This window comes from Bradysia coprophila, unplaced genomic scaffold (genome assembly GCF_014529535.1).
Source record: "Bradysia coprophila strain Holo2 unplaced genomic scaffold, BU_Bcop_v1 contig_588, whole genome shotgun sequence".
In the NCBI taxonomy this organism is placed as follows: Eukaryota; Metazoa; Arthropoda; class Insecta; order Diptera; family Sciaridae; genus Bradysia; species Bradysia coprophila.
In genome coordinates, this window is record NW_023503827.1 from 163,597 (window position 1) to 172,122 (window position 8,526).

The window sequence follows — 8,526 nt, forward strand, 5'->3', positions numbered from 1 at the left end:
ATAAAAAAGATTAAAAAAATTCCCTTGTTTCCAGTTTTTCTGTATAAAATTCATTTAATTACATTTTTGCGTCGATAGTACGGTAGGCGTATCGTTTGCGAAAATATTGACGTACCGAATATCACGAATTGTACAATTATTTTTATTCAATTCATACCGTGATTTCGATAAATTTAGTACACAATGTATCCTTGTTTGAGTTGAGTAATCAATTTGAAGTACGTCCTCTTACAATGCAACCATGCCAACACACGACACAGTATCACCGTACTAAATCTTATACAACGGACAAATAATGCACTCCTTTTGCGTCATTGTCACTTCTTTTATACTGCGCGCCTCAAAAGCTACTTTATGCGAAATATTCTGTGCTTCGTTGAATGCAGCGAAAGAAATCAGATTTTGCAATTATTTATTCGGTTACTAATTGTCTCTGAGTGTATTTCTTTCAAGAAACGGTTCGACTTTTATTTTTATGGCATTGTATGGGTATGAATTGTCGATACAGTACGGTATACAACAGTAATAGTGACGATTATAGATCGATTTTTTATAAGGAAAGAGTCGGATATTTTTTTACAAAATTGGTCTTTTCTTGAGTGCCTTGTCTAGAAGTATGCAATGTATTCAATACTTTGTTACAGTATGCACTTCATACGTAAAACGAGTGAAAAACATGCTGTATTTGCCAAACCGTTTTTTTTATACTTTTGAGTGAGGTATATATTTGTCAAAAGCGCACGTGCATGTGATACTGAAAATAATGATGATTCATATCAATATGGAAAAATAACTTATTATTTTACATCCTGCAATTCCTGCCATATTTTCGATTTGATAGTTACGATTGCTTTAGAGAATGCATCTCATGCAGAATAAACAGAATGATTTGAGTTAGCTTAAGTTAGCTAAATTCAATGTGGCATAGTTTGAGTATTGTAAGAATAACTCATGATTCTCAAACTGTAGATTCTTGGAATATTGAAACGTGTTATCATTTCTTGATTTGGATTTTGAATTAAAAGAAATTATTTTACTCGCTAAGCCACCGGGAAATGAGTCATTACTTCATTGACATAAACATTAAATCTGATTTCACTAAAACTTAGTGAGTAAAATAACTTAAATAATTGTTTGGAACTTTGAATTTTGCCTTGTGTGGTTGCATCCATTGCCTTCGGTTCGACCTTCAAACGACACATTTGGCAAAATATAAAGTTTCGAACAAGGATGTAATTTACAACTTCACATATCCTCTATATGGACAAATTAATAAATTCATTATCTCATCCGGTTTGTATGTATTGCCATTTAGAGATATCACAAGCACGAGCGACGAAGCATAACGAGTATGTATGTATATAATGCTTTTATAGTATATTACTTCCGAGGTTCCAAGTTGTTTATTTGATAAGTGGGGTGTTACAGCCCGACCCGAAGGGGAGGGCTGTATTCCCCACTTGTCAAATAACAACTTGGAACCTCGTAAGTACAATGCTTTACGTGATTAGGCAATGCAAATGAAAATGAAACATTCCGTAACACGTAAATGTTTTAACCTAACTCTCTCAATTTTTTTTGTTCAATATATCGATCAGTATTCGATGCGAAATCTTTTACTTCATCTGTTTCAAAGCCGCAACGATGTTGTCTTTAACAGATGACTCACCATTTCTACAACCAGCCATGAAACCATGTTTTTCTCTTCTCATACATAAATTATAAATAAAAAATTTATTGTACAGATTAATAAGTCGCATCAAAAACAACTCAATATAATGAGCATCGCACTGATGTGAGTATTTAATTACTCGATTAAGTTTGAAGTAGTTCTCGACTATAAAAATATTACCATCGTCTTTTTTACAAACACAAACACTCATATTACTCAAGCGATCCACAACAATTTTGAATTACAATTGAATAATTTGTAATTAATTCAAACCGAACAAATAAACATGTTTTCATACTAATTATTATTCTTCAAAAGCCACGACGAACAAGAAAATCCTGAAACCTACCGAGTTAAAAAGAACTTTTTGCATTTATTTTATTTGTATTTATCTTACGTTTATGAGTATGCTATATGCGCAAAAATTATTAGCAACAATGTAAACGTTCAGCAGAATATCCATTGATCGTCATCTTAGGTGAGTTTAAGTCGGATTTCTTACACGCTAACTTTAGCACTTTTCATGAAAGTTTTCTGATTTTTTCCTTAACAAAGACGCGAACACAAAGATTCATCATCTCTGCATTTCATTATTACCCTGCTATTGTCACATAAAATTAGTTGATTCCCACCAGTGAAGATTTTGTGTGCTAAGGATGTAAGAAAATCATCAAAAAAATAGAAATGAAGCACTTTTTATACCCAAGAGTAATTGTGCTGGAGTTATGAATTTTAATGTGATTGATGTGCTATATACAAAATCCATATCTATCCGAATGACGTAATTTTTCTTTCGCTCTTCCGTGTTCTACTTTTATCCGTGACTGAAATTTACCTTGGAAATAATTTCTTATTCGATGAATTTTTATATCGGATAGAGTTTAACTCAACAATGTCGTCACTGCTGCTCATAAAATTTTAGCACTGCCTAATTAAAACCTTAATTCTATTCCAATTTCAAAACTGTAGGAAATCATTGACGTTATACACAGTTAAACAAAATGATGCAAATCCAATTTGTATTTATTTGCTGAGCAAAAAGTGGAAGTTAAATTTCCAACATATGCAAAAAGAATAATACTTTTTAGTGCTAAACCTGTGCACAAATGTATTGCAACATAAATAACAATGCTGTGCAAATACAGATACAGGTGGGATGGATCAGACGGATAATGATGATGATGAAAAAGATAACGTTGGTTACATCTTTTTTTGCATTCTCCTCTCTGTAATTACATAAAAATAAATATTTCGAGACTGAAGCGTTTTAAAGTGACTTTAAATGATCGTTTTACGCAATATTTACTTTTAAATTCTATTCTGCAAACATTGTTGCTATTAGAAGAAAGCAAATACATTTTATATGACGACTTGTATGCTTTGTATCTATTTACATAAACAACATTTGTCTGGACACCTTTTCCATTCATAGCTTCTGTTATCTACGTACATGAATATCAATCAATACTAAACAGTTGACTGCACCGTAAAAATAAGCACCCATCGATTATGAACGGACGAGCGAAAATGGAGAATCAGAATTCGGTAGAAGGCTGAATATATAAGCCGAATAATCTGGTGATTTTATCGGAGGTGATTTAGTTAAATGGCTATTTAACCCAATATTTGGATAAAGGCGAAGGTTGTACATTTAAATAAATTGTTTAATCGTTTAACAGACATTTGTCATTTCCATGGAAGATATTAATATCAGGCCTGTAAGCATTTTCTGCGAAGGCTTTGGACGTACAGTCGGGTTCTGTTCTGTGTTAGCTAAACAATGAAATGAATCGGACAAAGTCCTGTTAGACAACGTCACACACGACGTAAAATTTTTTGAAGTTGAATCTTACGTTTTCTTAAAACATAGTGAACGCATCTTTAGTCTATAGCCCATTCCATGACCTGTCCCGTGATGAAAGTCGAATATATCTTAGGCTATTTTCGTTTGTCACGGGACACTGTTCCGGGGACAGGCGTGGAGTGGATTACTTTATATGTATATCATTATCAGATAAACTCAATCTAATGTTAAACTAATGTTAGATAAGCTTGTGTTTGAGCACTATTATCTAAAAGGCATTGCGTAGAACTTCACAAAGAATACTTTGTAATCAAAACTCTTTCACCTTAATAAGCTATGTGCGACGAAGTATCGGTGCATAAAATTCCATCTACCGAAGCTAGCAAAAAATGTGATAGCTACAACAACAACAAAAAACTTTTGCATTTCAAAGTTATGGTATTGGCATTGGTTTGAGGTTTGATATAAATTCTTTTATCGTCTGCCTCATGCGACACACCGGTAGCAGTATCGCATTTCAGATTTTATCTATTTTACACTTGAATGATATTCTCATTTCCGCCAAACATAGTTGTAACTAGCGTAGAGCTACAAAAGTGAAGGTAAACATAAAATACCCTTTTTTATTCGTTATCTCGATCACGTGCGGATACAACCACATATTTTTAAGAAAAATAAAGAAGCCAACAATTTTTCTTTTCCAATATACACAAAACCAATAGAATTTTCAAACGACAATTTAAATAGGAAAATCGTCTATTCGATGGCATTCATGTGTTCGCTTTACATTTGGCTCAACTGCACAACTTTACTTAAATAAAAATTTCTATATAAAACCCAAACCGCAGAATAAATATGCACCACATAAATCGATATATCAAGAGGATATACGAGTTATCAAGAGTATTATTGGAAAACGATCAAACGGAATTGAACAATGATTTATATATTATTTATCCAATGGTTTTTATGAAACCGCCAAATCAATATCTTTTTCCCCAGATTTTTTTTCGTCGACTCTTTTACGATTCTAAATATTCCTCTTTATATCGGAACAATATCATTCTTGTGTGTTAATGATATATACGATCTCACACAATAATATTGTTCAATGAATAACCGTTTCTGATCAATTTCAACATTAGAGGTCTGAATGTACACCGTATATATAAATATCCAAAAAAATGTACTCGTAATGAATCACTATTGTTGAATGACGACAAAAAATGATTACATAAAATTAACTTATTGTGATATTTCACAAAATGAAATGAAATAAAATATTTTTTTTTTAAATATAAAACCAATTTCATTCGATGTTTATTATTGGTATAGATGGGCACATAAATATCAAATAAAATGCGCCGATTGATATCAATATCTAATAATGTCTCAAAGGATTATTAAATTGATATGCAGAATTATAAATGGTTATGTTATTGCAATTTTAGAAAGTTTAATATTCATTGGAGTTCTTTAATGCGAAGCGAACAACCATCTTATTGCATATAATATCGTAAGATAATTTATTATTTAAATTAATATGACATTTTATAAGCGTTTAGTGTAATTAATTGCGTCAGCTTTTAGTCTTATAGGAGAGTGTTATCGATTTTATTACTTCACTGGTAAAGTTTGTGTTTCGTTTTTTTACCGGTATGACATTGTATTTTATTTATAGCAAAAGGAAAATTCATGTTCACAAAATATTTAAATTGTATGTTCACTAATCCCTTTTTAAAAAGTTCGTCGGCACCGGTATTATGATAAGATGAAACTTTTCTATGAAAATTTTATTACAAACATGAAACCAGCATTCTTGTCTTCCGTTTATTGTTGATGAAACACCATGAGTATGAGTTTTTTTTTTGTGTCATCGTTAAAGTTTGTGAATTAAAATTGTACAATTAGGATGTTTGCGTTTGGGACAATTAACGAGCCTTATATACTCAGTTTATCGGTCGGGTGTTCGGGAGATGGTTATATACATACATACACGTAACAAACAACTTACACTTTATCGTAAACATTTAGATTTTAATTACTTTTGCAATGACAAACATTTACCGAACTAAGCATTGAACAGATTGTTATTGTTACACTGATACATATTCCTTTTTATATCATTAATTAAATAAACGAACAATGATACGTTCGTAAATAATACGTGAAATAACGCGAACATTTTGCAAAGATAAATTGTTCAACTTTTACTAGATTAGGTACTGGATCATTTTAACTCGTTTTCAGTTTCTGTTGTCGTCTGGTTTCCAGTTACATTTTTTTTTTTTCACAGATTGTATTCGTTACGAGATTCGTTAAACAAAAATGAGTTTGATATACGATGCAGAACAGCTTTTTGTTCATAACAATGTTTATTATCAAGGTGACAATCTAACCCAATTCATATCAATTGTTTTTTTTATACTTCGAACATTATGAACGAAAATACGAAAATATTCTTAAAGTTGAGATATTCACATGTGCCATAGAATTTTATGACATTATCGCAAGTTTGTGCTCGAGCGTCGAGCCAAGCCTGTCTGACGGTGTGCATATAAATTAGGAAACAAATGTAGAAACTTCTATTAAATACGTCTCTACCTCCTTAACGTTTAAATAAAATTACGTAACAAGCAGTTCTTAGACACGTACTATTGAATCATTGAAATGAGTATTACAAAAAGGTGATAAAATAACCGAATTGTCAGTTAATGCAAGTAGTATAAAATGTCAGAATTTTGTTTATGTTGAAAAAACCAACTGACAAATTAATGACCATAAAAATCATTCATAAGTTCTCGTAACGGAACAAAAACAAATATGTGTTTTATGAAATATGTTAGGGAAACCACCCGAACATGAAGTCAGTTCATTAGGAAAATGAACATAAAAGTGGTCCCGAGCCGATCCACTCTACCGTACAATTCTTTTGATCAACTCACGAAGGAATATACAAAAAAAATTGTAGTTGGGAAAACTACATAGAACATAGGAATCAAATTATATTATGCCACAGAATTCATATTTAATGTGTGTTTCTGTTTTAACCGACAATTTTGTAAAACTACCAACTAAACGTCGTCACATGTTATATATATATAGAAAGAAGAGAAATGAATGCATCATTAATAAAGAAAGGTTAATGTTGGTCGAACTGTCTTTGTGGTGAATAGAGAACGCATCTGTATGTCGCAGAATAAATCAAAAATGTTTAAATTGAAAATCTATTCAAGTCCTATGGAACAATACCAATGAACAAAATCAATTTTGTTAAAATCATCCCTCCACGTTACACCTGCCACCTAACTTAAAACATAAATCAACAATAAGGTCTTCGCGTGAAGCAGTCGCAAATTTGGAAAAATTACCATAGAATGGTACAAGACCTATTTTACCTATTTTACCTAAAAGCACAAATTTAAACAATATTCCCCTGGTAGTATGTTTGCTAAGGAAAGCATTTTTGAACGTTAAGGCGAAAATTATGAAACTTCAATTAACATACATAACTTTGAATTGAAAATTTGTTCGAAATTCGCATTTTATAGCAGAAGGATGAATCCAAAAACAAACGAAAATCAACATTTCGGCAAGAGACTTATAACCTTTAGAAGATTTCCCATTTCGAATGATTCTATGCATAAAGGAATGAAAATATTCTCGATTCAACGAAATGATTTAATGAATGTGAAGAATTTTCAATAATTCCATCTCTCTCTCGGTGTTTTTGTTTTCCATAAAGAAATACTGTCTAAAAATACCATACTTCCATAACAGCTATTTTTCTTATTCAAAGACCCTCGCAATTCAGTTAACACCCAACTTTTATATATAATCCTATAAATTTATAATCTTATCTTTATTCGTATGACGTACCTATGAGAAATCAATTATTAAGTTAAATCATTGTTCAATCTGATCCCATGTGACTTTAACTTTAGAATATCCAACATGAACACCGCCTACATGGGTTATACGTATACAATGAATTGTATATATATATATGTATGTCGACGATGCTTATATATATTTGTAATATATTGACGTTATTTTCAAAAGATTAATTAAACAATTAAGTCAGCAGTTTAGTAGTGCTCACATTTTCAATATTTCAAAAACCCCTCAATGAGGTAAGATTTTCCAATAGATTTTTTTTTGTAGAAAAAAAAGTCTGATATGCGGTATAGTAGGATTGCTAGGTAAACCTGAGCAGCTGTAATTACACGCCATAAGGCAAATTTGTTATTCCAAATGTGTTTCAAATAACAGCGCGTTGTGCAAAAATTCTATCACGAAAAAGTTTATAGTGAATGACTAGACAGAATTATATATTTTATTGGACATGTAATGATCTCTAATAAAACATCATGGATGTCAGTGTCTATCCGAATAATGACTTTCCACTTTAAAATTGTTCTTAAGAAATTTTGTTAGCAAAAATATCCTTTACCTTGTCAATACCTTCCGCAATGTGACGTTGATGGACACGTTACACCATTGATATTCAATTTATTATTAATCCACATTTTCAAAACTGATATCCATGCGTGATGATGTATTCATTTCGGTTATTTTATGCATACTTAATTGATATTAGAATCGTTTTATCTTTTCAATATTCCGACTAAATAAAATTGAAGAAACTTTTCAAGTACACACTCAATCGTATCCAATGAATTTTCACAAATCAACACAAAATTTGTTTGAAAATAATTCGATTTATTACGTAAAAAATACAACGAATTCACATTCCTACATATAAAAAGAAAAATCCAACACACATTTCATGCGAACCGAAACGATCTTCATCAGGGAAGATCGTGAACTGAAAGTTAAAAGAAAACCAAACGTTTATGACACCACATCAAAACATTAAACCAAACTCAAGCCCAGCTTGCGGTTCAACATATCCACAAATACATGTTCAACATTTTTAGTTTGATACGATGGTGTACGGCTTGTAGCAGCACCACAACCGAAACCATGTGATATTTAATTGCACATATATATAAAACTGGCTGGTTGTTAAAATGCGCGCTCTGAATTA

The 8,526-nt window shown here is 31.4% G+C and overlaps 1 protein-coding gene across 1 annotated transcript in view; it reads right to left on the reverse strand.

Moving 5' to 3' along the window:
- LOC119083366 overlaps positions 1 to 8,316 on the reverse strand; it is a 43,910-nt gene extending 35,594 nt beyond the window's left edge. The window contains exon 1 of the mRNA XM_037193083.1: positions 7,930 to 8,316. The gene's annotated coding sequence lies outside the window, so the exon portion shown is untranslated. The remainder of the gene's footprint in view (positions 1 to 7,929) is intronic.
- Positions 8,317 to 8,526: the final 210 nt, after the last annotated feature.